This window comes from Motacilla alba, chromosome Z, assembly GCF_015832195.1.
Source record: "Motacilla alba alba isolate MOTALB_02 chromosome Z, Motacilla_alba_V1.0_pri, whole genome shotgun sequence".
NCBI classification, from domain to species: domain Eukaryota; kingdom Metazoa; phylum Chordata; class Aves; order Passeriformes; family Motacillidae; genus Motacilla; species Motacilla alba.
The window spans coordinates 53954624-53970566 of record NC_052046.1 but is presented as its reverse complement, the minus strand read 5'-3'; the positions used below and the strand labels follow the sequence as shown (position 1 = coordinate 53970566).

At 36.6% G+C, this 15943-nt stretch overlaps 1 protein-coding gene across 1 annotated transcript in view; it reads right to left on the bottom strand.

Moving 5' to 3' along the window:
* Positions 1-15943, bottom strand: part of PIP5K1B (phosphatidylinositol-4-phosphate 5-kinase type 1 beta) — a 98030-nt gene that overhangs the window by 60414 nt on the left and 21673 nt on the right. The window contains exon 4 of the mRNA XM_038123778.1: positions 198-279. The gene's annotated coding sequence lies outside the window, so the exon portion shown is untranslated. The remainder of the gene's footprint in view (positions 1-197; positions 280-15943) is intronic.

The window sequence follows — 15943 nt, the reverse complement described above, 5'->3', positions numbered from 1 at the left end:
GCTCTAACTATTTGACATTGTATTGTATCACAGCTGTAAAGCCATTCTAGACCAAGAATAAACCACTAAGATAGAGACCACCTTGGTAATACATTCTGAGTGCGTCTGCCAAAGTAAACAAAACAAAAAGGCACAATGACATGTTTTGAAATAATTCTAGATTTTACCAATACTTTTCACAAGGGAATTATACTTACCCTTATGAACAACAGAACAGGTCATCTGGAGCTGATAGTGAAGATCAAGCCATTCATTGGTGGTGGTAATGTTTTTCACAACCTATTATAAGAAAGATCTGTCATCACTATGCCTTAAGAAATTTCCATCTCACAGAATAGCTGCAGATTTCTTTTTATTACTATTCTTCAGCCCAAGCAAGCATTCAGCTACAAGTGGGGCTTTTAAAGAATCATGTCAAATAACTTGGTTACTATACTTAGAACTTACTCTACTTAAATTTATAACTTGGTCATATTATAACTTGGTTAATATACTTAAAAATTGGCAGTATTACACAGGAGGGAATCAGTGCAGAGTAATTCGTTTTTGTCCTAGATATTTCACCCCTGTGGCATAAGCAACTCTACAATAAAACATTTATGTAGAGCAGTACACATACACACTCTGGAGTGTTGTGTAATTACATGTGTTACTAATCTTATAGCCTTATCATCTCCAATCACTTGTAAGAAATAGCTGTCATGTTTGGAAGACAGCACATTGAAAAGTCACAGATTACAAATAAAAAAAAAAATCTAGTGATACTTCAAATGAGAAGAAAATCTCACTTTGTCTTTAAGCAGTTCAAATAGTATCTTGTACATAACTAAAAATTGGTTTAAGAAAGTATTCTCAGGCCTCATTCACTGATTTCAATTTTCCATTAATCTAAAGAGTATACTTAATATTACCAAGGAACCTTTTAATAAAAGGAGTCAAAGTCAGTATTTTCCTTTCCTTTTCTTCAGAGAAGCGCCTGAGCCAAAAAAAAGAAAAAAGGTGGGGGGACACAACAAAAAAAAACTTGGAGTTTCTGAGAAGAAAACAATGCCTCCTTAGAAAAACACACTTCTTACGTTGCATACCAGTATTTTCCTCTTGCAGCTAACTGCATTCTTCATTGTAGCCTCCATGTAAGTAATGTGTGTTAATGAGTAATTCCTTCATTGGGATATGCATTAGCAGTCTCCTACACGCTGACCTCCTATTTAAAGGCAACAGCTTAGTTTTTATAGCTTTTTAAATTATGTGACTATAGGTGAGTGAGGTGAACTACATACACTTAATATTAGTATTCACCCATGCTTACAACTCTATCAGTACACAAAGGCATCAAGAACTTGCTAAAACAGCTTTTGTTGGAAAAGAAATGTCATTTTACTTACTAGTAGAAGACTTTTTAAATAACTGATCACTGGGTTAAAACACCAATCCCCACCCAAGCTGTTGTTCTCCACATACCTCCCAAGACTATTGATACAATATGATGTTCCACCACACACAAATCTTCCTAAATTATAAGCACACAGACTCAGCAAAAGCCAAACATAAATGCAACATGGCAGCTTTCATTCAGTAAGTCAGCTGAAGAAAGCACTCATGCTAGATGTGGGAGAAAAGCCTGGTTTTTTCCCAGCGCAGACAAATTATTCAAGAACACTTCACTTATGTGAAAATATATCCCTGCAATGCTGACAACAATATGAAATAGACAACAAGAGACCAAGTTCAGTAACTACCAAGTATAAAAACTCATAAACCATAAAGAAGGCACATATTTCCTGTATGTGTCAGTTCATTTCCTAAAGGCATCTAGAATAGAACTATTTTTGTTCTAATCTTTTGAGAAACAGAACACACTATCTTAACTGTGGTCATTTTAAACAACTTTCAAAATCTGTGCTGTGACAACCATCTCTAGCTCCATGCTAACAATTTTTTGCTAAGCAAGTAATACTTTGTGTATTTTCCTCCTGCCCTAGAGCTACGGAAGCGGTATGTGGTGCCTTCTCACATGCTTTATAATGTGCAGAGCAACAGCTACTGTCTCAGTTCTGATGAGGTTTAACAGTTCAAAGACAGGTCACAACTTACAGTCTTGGACTCACTTCCAGGCTAAGCTACAGCTATTTATTTTTTTTTGTTACCATAGCAGGAAACTACTGTAACTAAAGCACTGAGTCTCTGTATGTACCTGACAAAGGAAAAGCTCACATTAAAGTAAGACGTGGTGAAGGGGCGAGTAGAGGAAGAAAACATTTTGTTACAGAAATACTGCAGTGTGCTGACTTTGGCTGGAAAAAAGTTAATTTTCTTCACAGTAGCTAGTGTGGGGTTATGTTTTAGATTTGTGCTGGAAACAGTGTTGATAATTCAGGAATATTTTCTACTCTTGCACAGTGCTTACACTGCATCAAGGCCTTGCTGCACCCTTCCAGTGTGTGGGCCGGAAGGGCAATGCACAAGGAGCTGGGAAAGAGAACAGCCAGGACACATGAACCCAGCTGACCAAAGAGATATTCCAGACCATATGGCATCATGCTCAACATATAGAGCTGGGGGAAGAAGGAAGGGAGGATGGTAAAAGCGACTGTGTTTTCCTTTCCAAGTCACTATTAGATGTTATGGGGCCCTGCTTTCCTGGGAATGGCTGAACACCTTTCTGTCCATGGGAAATGGTGAATGAATTCCTTGTTTTGCTTTGCTTACATGCACAGCTTTTGATTTATCTATTTACCTATCTAGAGATACACAGTTTTTGTCTCTACCCCTGAGTTTTCACACTTTTATCCTACTGATTGTCTCCCCAGTCCCATCAGGAGGGAGTGAGTGAGCCAGTGTGTGGGGCTCAATGCCTGGCTGGGCTTAAACCATGAGTGAAAGATGGCTATAAAGATCTTGTCTTTAGCATCTTAGATGCTATCCTACCTGACAACAAAGAAAGAGAAACATTAAAGTACAGTAGGAATTTAAAGAGGGTTTTTTTTTCCAAACACTATTGTAGAGTCAACATTTTGGTCACAAATCTTATGTGCAACAAAAACTACTGTCTTCTTGAAACACAAGATTACAGCCTTCAGTTCCATCCTTCTGCTCCAAACACCTCCTAGTCCTAAACACAGACCTAAAAAAAAAAAAAAAAAAAAAATCACACCTATTCAATGTATGCTTCAGGAAAAAAAAATATCTTGTTTTACAGTTTAGTTTCTCACACTAGAATCATAGAACCACATGCTTCTCAACTAACACAAACTGCAATATCCATCACTCTGGGGGAAAAGTGCCATATGCATTTTCCTCTAGAGCTACAGGGGTACCTTTTTAATTTCTGTGATCAGCCAGAAGCCCACAATGTCAACACCACCCTGCCCACCACATAGCTAGCATTTTGGAACAGAGATGACAGACGGTAAATGTGAGCTTCCTACCCAGCTTTGATTTCTCGTTCTTGAATTTTTAATTAACTATATAATGTTCCTTATATAGTCAAAGTTTATCTTTTACTAACAGCATAAGGTATTAATTTTTCCAGATTATAAATAGTCAATTGTTTTTACACAACCTGAATTGCTGAGGCCCAGCTCACATGAACAGGTATTTGTACCTTACACCCAAATGGCCTCCCAGCTCAATTTCAAGTTAACTTTAGAACTTCCAACAACTTCAGTGAAAGCCAACATCCATGAAAAAAAGCTATTGCTAGATTCCAACAGGCCCATGTATTAGTTCCTTCAACCAAGAATCAGGTCTACTTATTTCCATTACCATGAAAACTTTTTGGGTTTTTTTGGAGAATGAATTTCTTAGCATATTTAGACCACTTTCTTAAACAAATCATTTTTAAAAAGCATTAATAAAACATGCTGTTAGGGAATCACACTCCAAATAAAAGCCATGCAACTTTTCATTACATGTTCTTGTAATTTTAATTACATGTTCTTGTTCTGATTGATAGTTAAAATTGAAATATTTTTCAGAGCTTTTAATACAGACATATCCCTGGATGTACTGCTGTCAGGCTTCTGCAGTGAGTTAGAAACCTCACGCAAAAGAAAACATGTTTGTAACTACTCACAGGTGTAATCTTTAATTTTAAATATGAGGGGTAAAAAACAACAAGACAAAACAAGATTAAATGAAGCTTTAAATTTTCCATTGGGCAGAGGGAGAATACTAGAAATTAAAGAATTCAAGAAACAACTATGTATGTTTAAGATTAATAATCTACAAATAAAATAGATGGTACATTGCAGATTTTTCAGTCTGAAACACTGAAATATATTTTCAGAAACACTTTGGGTTTGTTTGGTTTTTTTTCCTGGCAAGAGAATGTATTGGGATGGAATACAACATTTTAGACTCAATCCAGAAACTTCATTCTTACAGTTCTGTGCATTTCAGATTACCTATTTAAGTGTTTCTTCTTGTATTTGCAGGGTTCCCAGACATAGGAAGGAAGGATGCATCTGACTCCATGTTCTCAGAAGGCTAATTTATTATTTAAGATACTATATTATATTAAAGAATACTATACTAAACTATACTAAAGAATACAGAAAGGATACTTACAGAAGTCTAGAAAGAATAATAATGAAAACTCGTGACTCCTTCCAGAGCCCTGACACAGCTTGGCCATGATTAGTCATTAAGGCAAAACAATTCACATGAAACCAATGAAACAACCACCTGTTGGATAAACAGTCTCCAAACACATTCCACATGTGAGCTCAACACAGGAGAAGCAAATGAGATAAGAATTTGTTTTCCTTTTCTCTGAGGCTTCTCAGCTTCCCAGAAGAAAATCCTGGGCAAAGAGATTTTTCAGAAAATGTGACAGTTTCTTAATCCTTGATTAGTTCTCTTTTGCCAGGAGGACACTAAATCCTCAGAATGTGGCAGGTGACTTCTCAGAAAAGCACAAAGACTCTTACATTAAGTTCATACCAATGATACTAACTCAGAACCAGACCAAAAAAAAAAAAAAAAAAAAAAAAAGGAGTATCAGAATAGTAATTGTATCTGTCCTAAGTAACTGGGAGTTTACACACCAAGACTTCATTCTTTCTTGATCACAACAGCTTGTCAGTACAACATGTAAGGATGCTGACAAGAATTTCTAGCACTTCTAGCATACAAACAGCCTTTATAGTGAATTCCATTAAAAAGAATCATCAGAAGCAGCAGCTTCTAAGACAACTATGAAAACCATAGTCATTCCATTATAACAAATCTCTTACTGGTGAGGTTTGTTCAGACATATTTTCCTCATGGAAGCTGAGCATTCTTCCACCAAACCACATTGGAGACATACACTGACAGATTTCAGCTCTAATGTCAAGCTGGAGACCTGTGTTACACAAAATTTTGCCAGAAGAGGCAAGCCTTCTAAGCCAAAATACTCTACAGTGGAAGAAATCCATGAATACACATTCATTAATGAAAAACTACTCTTTTCATAGTTGTTCTCTTGTGTTTCCCCTACCCCAAGCTCAAGCACCCAAAAACCATTAATGATATTCTTGGAGCTACCTGAAGGCAGCTCCAAGATCAGAAGGCACTATTAAAGCTAACTCCCCTACTTTTTTGAGATCATAAAGATTTGAGTTCATACCTTCTTAGGCACTGAACAAATTTCTTTTAGAGATGATGCATTTATGAAGTCTACCTCCTGTCTGGATTCTCTGCCAACTAATACAATATGCACAACAGCACTGGATTTCCAAATTAGATCTCATCCTATCTTGTTTATTATTCCATGAAGCTTGCTGGTACTCTGGACCATTGTCAAATTTAGTTGACTAACTTATGTCAGTCAAAACTGTCAATTGGTTTTTTCCTACCCTCTCCAGCAGAATTTGAACAGTAGGATTATTTATCAGATTATCTGTAAATTAAGGGGTTTGGGACACAAAAAAAATCCTCTGACACACATAAAAATTACCTACACACATCTTGTTTCCATACAAAATCCATCCAAAGGTATCTGCATACTATCAGCACTATTTTCAGAAGGCTCAAGAGGCAAATGACTTGTTAGCTTCAGGTGAATAGTAAGACTTATATTGGTTTTATTACATTTTAGCTCCTTAAAGAAGCTTTTTAAAACAATGCTGACTATAATTTTCATGGTTTAATTGCCTTCCTTCTGAGTTTATCAGACAATGAAGAGTGGCATTTAGGAACCTGCAAGCACTGCTAGGCAGAGTGCCAATAAACAGATCTAAAGAAGTGAAAGGAAGCATTAATTTAATCCACAGAGTGGTAAAAGGAACAACACATCAAAGATCTGACAGCTTTCTCAACAGTCATCACAAGTTAACCCCTTCTCCAAAAACCTTATGTCTTTTAATGTCAGAGAATATTTTTTATACATGAGTGCTCAGGCAGTTACGTAGCCTCCAAATAAAAACGGAAGTAATGTATGTAGCCCCTCCATTACAAGAAAAAAAATATACACACACAATTCAGCTATTTTTTTATAATATCCCAAACACTATTTTGTGGAACAGATTCACTTTGTACCAGAAGGACATGTAGACATCTCAGATCAAACTTGTATGCTCCCATATCTGAAACATCTGAGGAGTAAAAGATAACGCACATCTTTTTAAGTGGATGTATCCTGATAATGAAGTAAATGCTTACATGTTGCAATGGATCCAACAATCATTTACAGGTCATTAAAAGCTTCAAATCTAAAAAAATTCAGATTTTCAGATTTTCAGTCTGAGAGGATTTAATCCACCCAATCCCTGTAATGCCTGTCAGCCTAATAAACCTCAATTGTCAACTACTGCCACTTCCACTTCTTGCAGAAGTACTGAAAGATCCCTTATGTCTATTACTGCAAAAGTAGAGCAAAAACTTTATAATGCATTATAAACACCATTCATTTATGCTACTAAAAAAATAAAAAAATACTTTTTTTTTTTTTACTAAAATTAAAAATCTATATTTTCTATCGGGCAGAAAAAAAAAAACAAGTGTCATATGAATTTAAAGAAGAAGGAGGGAAAAAGTAAAGAAAAACCCCAAACAATTAGGTCTAAAACCTTGTCACGATCTCCCAACCCAAACTGATTACAGAGGTTTTAAGGGTGACTGAAAATAAAATCTTCTGTGTAAAATCTCTGGTAGTACTTGTGAAAACTGGAAAATGCTGTTCTTGCTAATTAATGCTGAATAGAATGCTAATTAATGCTAATGCTAATTAACAGAATGAACAATTTCAGAGTGAGGAGCTAAAAAAAGCAGATCAGAAACTGTGTAGCCTGTGATGCCTAACAAGAAAAGCCAACCAAACAACAACAACAACAACAACAACAAAAGCCCTGATTAATCTACCTATCTGATTTGTTTTTTATTTTGCCTCAAATATAATAAGATGAAAATCAGAAGTCATACACAAAGTGATGAAATTAACAAATAAAATAAAAGGGGAAAAAAAACCCCTCCTCTTTCTCCTGGTCTTTGTAATACCATCAGGCCAGCATACATGCTACAGTGAAAGCAGCAAGCAAAAACCAACACATAACTGCCATTTAGACTGTTCATCTACTCTAAGTCATGTCAGCTGTTCACACCACCTTTATTTACCTAGCTTTAATAACACACATTAGTTTCGGTGCCCTGACAGATCTTTTAGTCTCTCAGCAACTAATCTGAGCACAATGCTAAGATTTTGATACTGTTTGATTTCTACAGTTCCCCTCCCCTCCTTCCTCCCCCCAGTTTCAGGAATACGGCACAGTACTTGGATGTCTTTTAAAAATGTCATAATAGAAGTAGGATTTTTTTTTCTTTGTTTGCTGGCTGGATTTGAAAAGTAACTTACCATATTATTCATACTATAAAAAAAAATATGTTCATATTGTAATGCTTTGATTTACTGCAAGAAATGTCAGATCATCTATCTTCCTCCTTTAGCTTTCAGATGGGAAAAAAATGAAAATGTGGAACTTCAGAAAATACCACTTCCATCAAAGTCTACAAATACCCAGAATACATCTGATTACCCAGAAGATTTGACAACCTACAAGACACCCTTCCTCTTCCATTTAAAGTGGTAGTCCTTGTGCACTAACCTGTTTTTCAAGGTGAAACACATTACCATTGTAATATCCAGGGTCCGAGGAACAGCACCATAAACTATAGCTACAAATCATATCCTTCATTTCCAAAATAATCTTCTTAGATTCTTTCAGATGGAAATGTTTTTGCAGCAATGCAAATAAAACTGAAAATTCATTGAAGGAGCCAAAGTGTATAAGTCTTTGGAAACACAGCATACTGTGCTCATTAACAAAGCACATAGATTTTAATTTGTAACTTCTGTATTTTGTGAATTCTGCATGTGAGAGATAACCTGCATGGAAGAGGTGGGTTGGGCTTTGTTCCTCCTCCATTAATTTCCAAATTCAAGGCTTCATTCCAAGGGTCTTAAATCTATCTCACTCCTCCACTCCCTATTAGCCTACTTAACATTTACTGTCAACTACTGTGTTTTCTGCTTTCCTCAGGAGCACCTGAGGACCTCTTACGTCTTGCCAAACACCATCTGTAAAAGCAGAGCAAACTTTCTACTGTGTACTGTGGACCTAGATGGTGTTGATGTCTTAATAACCATGGGACTTTTCCAAATCAGTGAGCTCTGATCAGCAATCAGAAAGAACAAACATTTGATCTCTGACATAACTGACGTCAAATTGTGTATCTTGCAGAAACTGTTAACAGGCCCTCCTTTCACAAAGTGAAATGGCCCCATTAACTTCTCATTATTTAGTAACAGTCTGAAAGCATACAAAGCAGAAAGGCATATTTGTACATGGCCAAAGATGACTTCCCAATTGCTATTTATGTTTTCACTATTCTGATTTCATGTGCACTTTTACAATAACAGCACAATAACAGCAATTTTTAGAAGACTAGCAAGCTATCTATAAAGCCATCTGGAATTACAAATTAATAGAAGTGTCAAGATAGGGTTTTCTTTGAAACAACTGAAAGAAGAAAACATCGGCATGCTATATACAACAGTATGCAATATAAGTTAGGGTAGTATCACAATGAAGGGCACATGTAGAAGACTTGGCAGAGCCCAGAGTCAGAGTTCTGCTCCTTTACTTTGGCAACTTTGATATGGCAATGGACCACTGTTACTAACATATACCAGACACTGCACTTTGAGATAAAACCACCACGTAATGCATGCCGTCCTATAAAATACTGCAGCACACTGAGACAAATGGTTGATAAGGAAAAAGACACAAGGAGAGGGAAAATTCTTCTACATTTGTCTTTGATGGTACATGCAAAACAGAGTGACAGGGTTCATGCAAGACTGTGATCATGATTTCTTGAAATGAAAGCATGACATGCTGCTTCACTCATACAAGCAGCAGGTAAGATTCATGGGGAATGAAATCTCATGTGTGGCAAAAAGAAGATCAGTGAAAGTGCCTATTTCAAAAGGAATGATACAAACAGAGATGCAAACAATCTCACCTTGCTGGGTTGGGAATAGATATAAAAGAGTAATTTGGTCAACCCAGAAGCTTTAGTAATCTGAAACTCTAGAAACAGTCATTTGAGAAAAGAAAAATAGATCAAATGGACTTGTAGAAGATTAAATATAAAAAGAATAGACTGAACATGCAAGATAAAAAGCAGAAAAGCACAGGACAAGTTACTTTGATAAGAAATACATTTGTAATAACAAGAACTTCACAACAGCTGTATTGCTCTAGTTTGAAACTTTTACCTTTTTACTCATCTGCATTTTTCCACCTCAAAAGGCCAACCACACTCAAAACTGCTATGCAAACATAACTTTACAACAGAGGCAAGAATAAAAAATGGTAATAAGAATTCTTTGCTTTAAAGAACATTGAGAGTTTTGGGTAGACAACACAAAAAAGCTGTGGTTAAAATAATTTGCATGCACTAAAATAGATGGCATAATTTGTGCATCAGTTCTACACAGGTAACTCATAAATGATACACTACTGGGAATTATTTAGGCTATTTTCATATTAGCATGTAATTATTCACAACAAAGTTTGCAGAAGGATATGTCATGGAAACACTGAACTCAATGCATGAATTGATTATTATGATCTTCAAGTTCTCTGTGCTTTCTTCCCCAGGTCCTCTGAGTATGACTTTTGTACATATAGCTGTTAACGAATGCTAGCTAAGTTAAAACTATTCAGCAGTAAGATTATCTAAGAAATTCAAGTATTTAAAAGTCCCCTTTTTGTCTCCAATTGAAGGCCATTCCATACAGCTGCAAACAAACAGTTGAAGACTGGAAGAGATTACCCTGGAGGATGTGACAGGGAAGAGATTACCCTGGAGGATGTGACAGGTAATTTTTGAGATTCTTTTGATAGATTAGACAACTTTTTAAAAAGTATTTGATAATGTCTTGAAGGAGGGAAAAGATCTGGTTACTGCCATGACTCCTCCTGGTTTCCATTGAATCACTATCTATCACTCAGACTGAATATCTGCAACAATTTCAGCTGGTCCAGGCTGATACTACTGTGGTCTTGCCTTCCAAGCATGCATTGGATAGCATCATTATTATGCACCTGCCCCACAAGAACTTACCTAGACAATTAAACTAACCAAAAAGTAACCTATCAAAGAATAGCAAACATAATGGAACCCCTTGCAACAGCTTTCTTATGGTCACCCCTAAGATCAAAAAGAAAATTTGGGATGGAATGAGGAAGGTTAGACTGTTAGAAGGTAATACTGTTAGACTCTTGATCCACAATGGAGGAAAGACCAATTGCCTCAGCTGTTTCAATCACTCACATAATTTTGCATAACCTCAGTCACCAATCCACTAGTGATAATACCAGGAAACAAGACTGAGAGACAGATGGAAAGAAGTATTAGCAGCAGTGCTCAATGGGCCAGGCAAGAGCACCTGAACTGAGTTCAACATTAGCTTGAGAGAAAATGGAAATGCATGGCTAAGGTTAGGTTCCCAAATGTATATTCATACAGAGACTTGTTTTTCAAGTGCCTAGCTTGTGTGAAAAATAAGATCACTCAAGAATGGGTATAGAAGAATGATGTAAGCACCAAATTCAAAAGTTGTATATAAATTCAAGATGAGAGATACTCTAAGTTACCCTACTGAGTAAGAAAATCTATTGCAACCATTTAACCCCCCGCATACTCTTTTTCTTCAGGAAAGCTAAAACTGCAATTACTAGATACTTCCCTTGGACAACTTAATTTTGGTTAGCATTTAATAGAAAGCTTACTTTACTCTTGAAAAGGATTTGAAAAAGGATTTGAAAAGGATTTGAAAAAACTGTCTTGTACCAGCCTCAGCAGAGAACAAATCCTACATCACCAGAATTCCTTTGATTAAATTAAGAGCTCTCAGTTTCCTACAGAGCAGAAGTTCCTCAGATACATTTCTGAAATCACTCAAAAAGCTATAGAAAAGGAAAGTATTATCCCATTTTATTAAATGCCCTGTAAACCACAAAAGCCGGAGCCTTCTTGGTTTAAAGGAGCTCTCTAACATATTTCTTTTTAAACCACAGAGAAAGCTTCAAGGGAGAAAAGAACAATTTCAGAAGCTACATAGGACAAAAAAAAAAAAAAAAAAAAAAAAAAAAAAAAAAAAACCAAAAAAAACCCAAAAAAACCCCCCAAAATTCAAAAAACATGATTAATATAATAACATGAATTTCTAAAACCAATTCAGTAAAGAACTGCTCAGCATGCAGGGAAATAGTGATATTTGTCAGAGCTTCTGTCATCAAATCAGGACAGATATTTTGCAGCCATTAGTGTAGAACTGCAATGTGGGAACCAAAAGAACTGTCACAATTTTTATAGTTATTCCATTCTCTGACTGGAATGTGGCTGCTTAAATGTAAAGGTTACTACTGACCTCATAAGGAACCATATATTTCTGTTCATGCCAAGATGATTTTTTGCCTTTTCTTTTGTATACCTTTTCATGTATCCTCAGTACTCTTAGCATGCATATTTGTAATTCTTTAAGTCTGATAACTTAGCATGGACCTAGTATTCTGTTAGGTTAGGAGACCAAACATCCCAAACGCCTCATTGTAGGAGGCTAGAAAACACTACATTATCGTGGGAAACCAATGTCCTCTCTAGAATCTATCTTGTAAACCAGAGATTTGGCCCATCCAGGGTGAAATTCCATGCATGGGAGAATATCATGCCATTCATCCACATCTCCTATTGGGGTGTCCTTGTTAGATATGCTGATTTTTAATGTCTATAAATTGTACATGTGATCTGTTGTGTGTGCGCATTGCGGCGTATCCCACCTTGGCGAAGTGGTGCACCAATAAGGATCCTTAATAAAATACCAAGGTAAAAACCCTTCATCCATTAACCGTGTCTGGCTCTTAAACTTTTAAGACCGGGAAAAGCCATCATTGTTCTCCAAGCCATGTCTTGGATGAACAGATCAGAATGAGCAAGTGACTACTTTTTTTTCCCAACAGTATGCTTTGGCACTCAGCTGAATTACAAGCATATCTGCACTGTGATATACACATCCAAATCACATCAACACACGTATCTACCCTACTGACATCAAGTAACATGAGGTATATCAGGGTAAGAAACATGTACAGCTGTTTTAAAAGCATGGACACAGTCACAGTATTTTTAAATGGCAACGCAAATGTTTTCAAATAAACCTTTAAAAGTAGTTATTTCCAGCCAAATGACATAAACAAATTGTCTCCAACAGTCTTTCACTTGCCAAACCAAATTGAAAAACCTGTCCCTGAACAGTTTTGGCAGCAAGAAAGTAAGATGAAGTCATTACTAGATGTTTTTCCCAGTTCTGAAGCACTCTATTATTCTTCAGGTGTTGTTTATACTCCACATATAGTTGCACCATTTTAACATTTTTGCATTAAGAAAATGCAAGTTAACAAACAATATAGAAGCACCATCACAGTCTCCCTCCCCTTGAACTTCTTTGCAAATGACTAGCTAAATAACCTAGCTGGAAAAATTAAAGGGAAATTCAAAATCTTAAGCTACCACTGTAAGTAAAGAACACATCTGCGCATAAATTGGCCCTTTCAATTTAAAAGTGTCCATGTACACATGAACAGGACTTAAAACAAAAAGAAGACAGTTTACCACCAGCAACAAGAGTAAGCAGTGGGTGATAGCTTTGTAGAAGAGCCATACATAACCTGACACCGCAACCTGTGAACTCGTCCAAGAAAATGAGTGCAAGTTTTTCCACAAATTAATTTCTCTGAATTCTTGAGAGGCTTAAATAAGAATCTTCTTCCTTCACACAAAAGCCCCTTGAAACAATATCTCCACCTCTCACTGCATCATTATAACTGGGTTGGAAGCATCATTACAAGTAGGTTAGAAAAGGCATCCTTTATTATCTGTAAGTCAGTTAACAGCCCACACTGTAGTTTTCAAAAGGTAAAAATACAGCTTTCAGCATTTAGAAAGAAAAAAACCCACACAACTAATCACAGTTATGCTCAATGTATACTGTTTTATCAATTGTTAACTAGAAAAAGAATAAGATTCTGACAAGATGAAACATGTCTATGAATATTATAAAGATTCCATGGACTAAAGTGGAAAAACCCCAACAATTCAGTCAACACATTATCCCAGGAACAGTGTGTTCTTACAATTTAAGGTGTACAGTGCAATAGCCTATTTTATTATACTCCTTACCCAGCATTAATCTGCTGGAACATCTGATTAAATAAATTAAATACCTTTTTCAGCCTACAATTTTACTGGCTACTTTTTGGGGGTTTTTAGTCTGAGATGACAAAGATCAGTTCAACAGCATATATTTTAAATGCATTTATAGAAAATTGCCTTTGAAGAGTTGTTGTTAACAGTGTGTAGCCCCTGAACCTCTCTGTTTTCTGTCTTGTTCCTGGGAATAGGGAGCCTGATGATTAGCTATGTAAGAGAAAAATTATTAAGATATTCATTAAAATTTCATTCTAGCTGGCTCTGCTTTTACTTTATAGAAATAAACTGGTCTTCAGTTTTGCTTGCAATATGACAGCATTATAACAGCACTGAGCTGTAGCCCAGCATTAGTAACCAAAGACTGCCAAATAAAAGGCAAGAATACTGTGAGACAAAAGCCAGCCAGACAAGCCTGCCTGCTTACCCTTCATCATCATTCTAGCAGCAAGGATGGCCAGGGAATAGACAGATGGTCGTCTTCACTGCAGAAACAGGTGCAGCAGATTGTCACAAAAATGGTGATGGTGGCATGAACAATTTTCTTGCAGAGCACTGCATTACTCAGATGCTTGCTAAAGGCAGCCATTAGCTTAAGAAAACCTTTAGTTTTAGAGCAGCTAAAAACCTTTACTGAGGTTTACCTGACTGCTGTGTTTGTGTGTCTGTGTGCGAGTTAGTGTGTGCACATGCAAAAGTGACAGAGAGGAAGGCTAGACACTAAGATGCCTCACAAGGCCAGTCTGAAGGAGTAATCACATTTAAAAAGCTGCTGTTCACAAGCAGTGACTGACACTGGTCTGGTATAAAAGCTGAAAAAACAACATTATCCACATCTCCCTTCAAAGCAAAAGGTTTTCAGTAAAAAGCACTGGTTTGGAGATATAGGTCTGAACTTGCAGGTTTTTTGAGAGAATGAAGGAGTTGCTAGGTGATGGTGAAGTCAGGCTATGACAGAAAGAAGACACGCACACTTCACACAGCAGCAGATGGCAAATCCATCTCCCCTCACAGCAGTAAGGCAGTGGTCAAGCAATGGTTTTTTTGGTAGATGCTTCTCTTGGGAGTTTCTCCAAATCATAGCAAAGATTTCTAATTAATATAGCTAATTAGAAAAAATAATTTTATAACTAATCCTTGATATCTTGTTCTACCAAAAGATGTTGGCAGAAATTTACAGTAGGTGCCTGTTTGCATACACCTGCCTCTGAAAAACCTCTTGCATCAATGGGCCCAGCAGGTCACAAACTTGGGTTTGGAGGGATCTCCTTCCATACCATTGAGTTGGCAGGTGGCACAGGAACTCTGCATAACAAATACAGCTCCCAAGAACTGACATCTATGAGGCTGGGGGGACAGAAGAGGAATGTCCAGGGGCATTTCATAGAGATGCATGGCATTCATCTCCGTGAAGGCGTGTACCTCTCTCGCTCAGAAATCAGCCAAGGTTCCTGGAAGTCTGTCTCTCACTTTGTCCGTTTCCTTTGCACTGTTTATGTCTTCACAGCAAGAAGATAACTAAATCTACCTAAAAAGCATTCTTGCTTTCCCTTTGAAGACTTTTATAAAGTCTTAAAAGCATAAAACAGACAGGAAAGGTGCAAGTGAGCACAAGGAGCAAGTTGGGATGGGAAACAAAGTAAAAATAAAGAGCAAAAAAGGCAAAAAGGGAAGGGAGAGACTCAACAAGAGATTGTATGCAAGTGAACTGGGAAGAAAGGAGGAATGGGAAGCTGTAGTGGATGAAGAGCAAGGGAGCCAAAGTAGAAGGAAAATAAATACATGTTAACAGGAAACACATGTATAGGAAATGATTTCTACTTTGGTCTGCTAAAAACAGGCCTTCAGTGCCATAAAATTTGAATGGTCAAAAGGGTACTAAAGGGAAGGGAAAAAATATATTTAAAAAGTCAATAAAGAGCTTATAGTTATATTGGAAGAAAGAGAGAAAAGAAAACAATTTTTTTTTCCTTTAATTAGGGAAAGAAATAAAGGGAAAAAAACCCACAGGCATATTTTAATGCATCTCTGTGACGAATATATCAAGTACAGCAATATTTGCAGATGGGTCAATCTGATGTATTATATTTAGCATAGCTTTGGCTAAAACAAAAGCAACAATACATATTGAAAAATTCAGCAAGATATTAAACACTGTTTTTACTGCAGTACATGCTGTCAATATTGG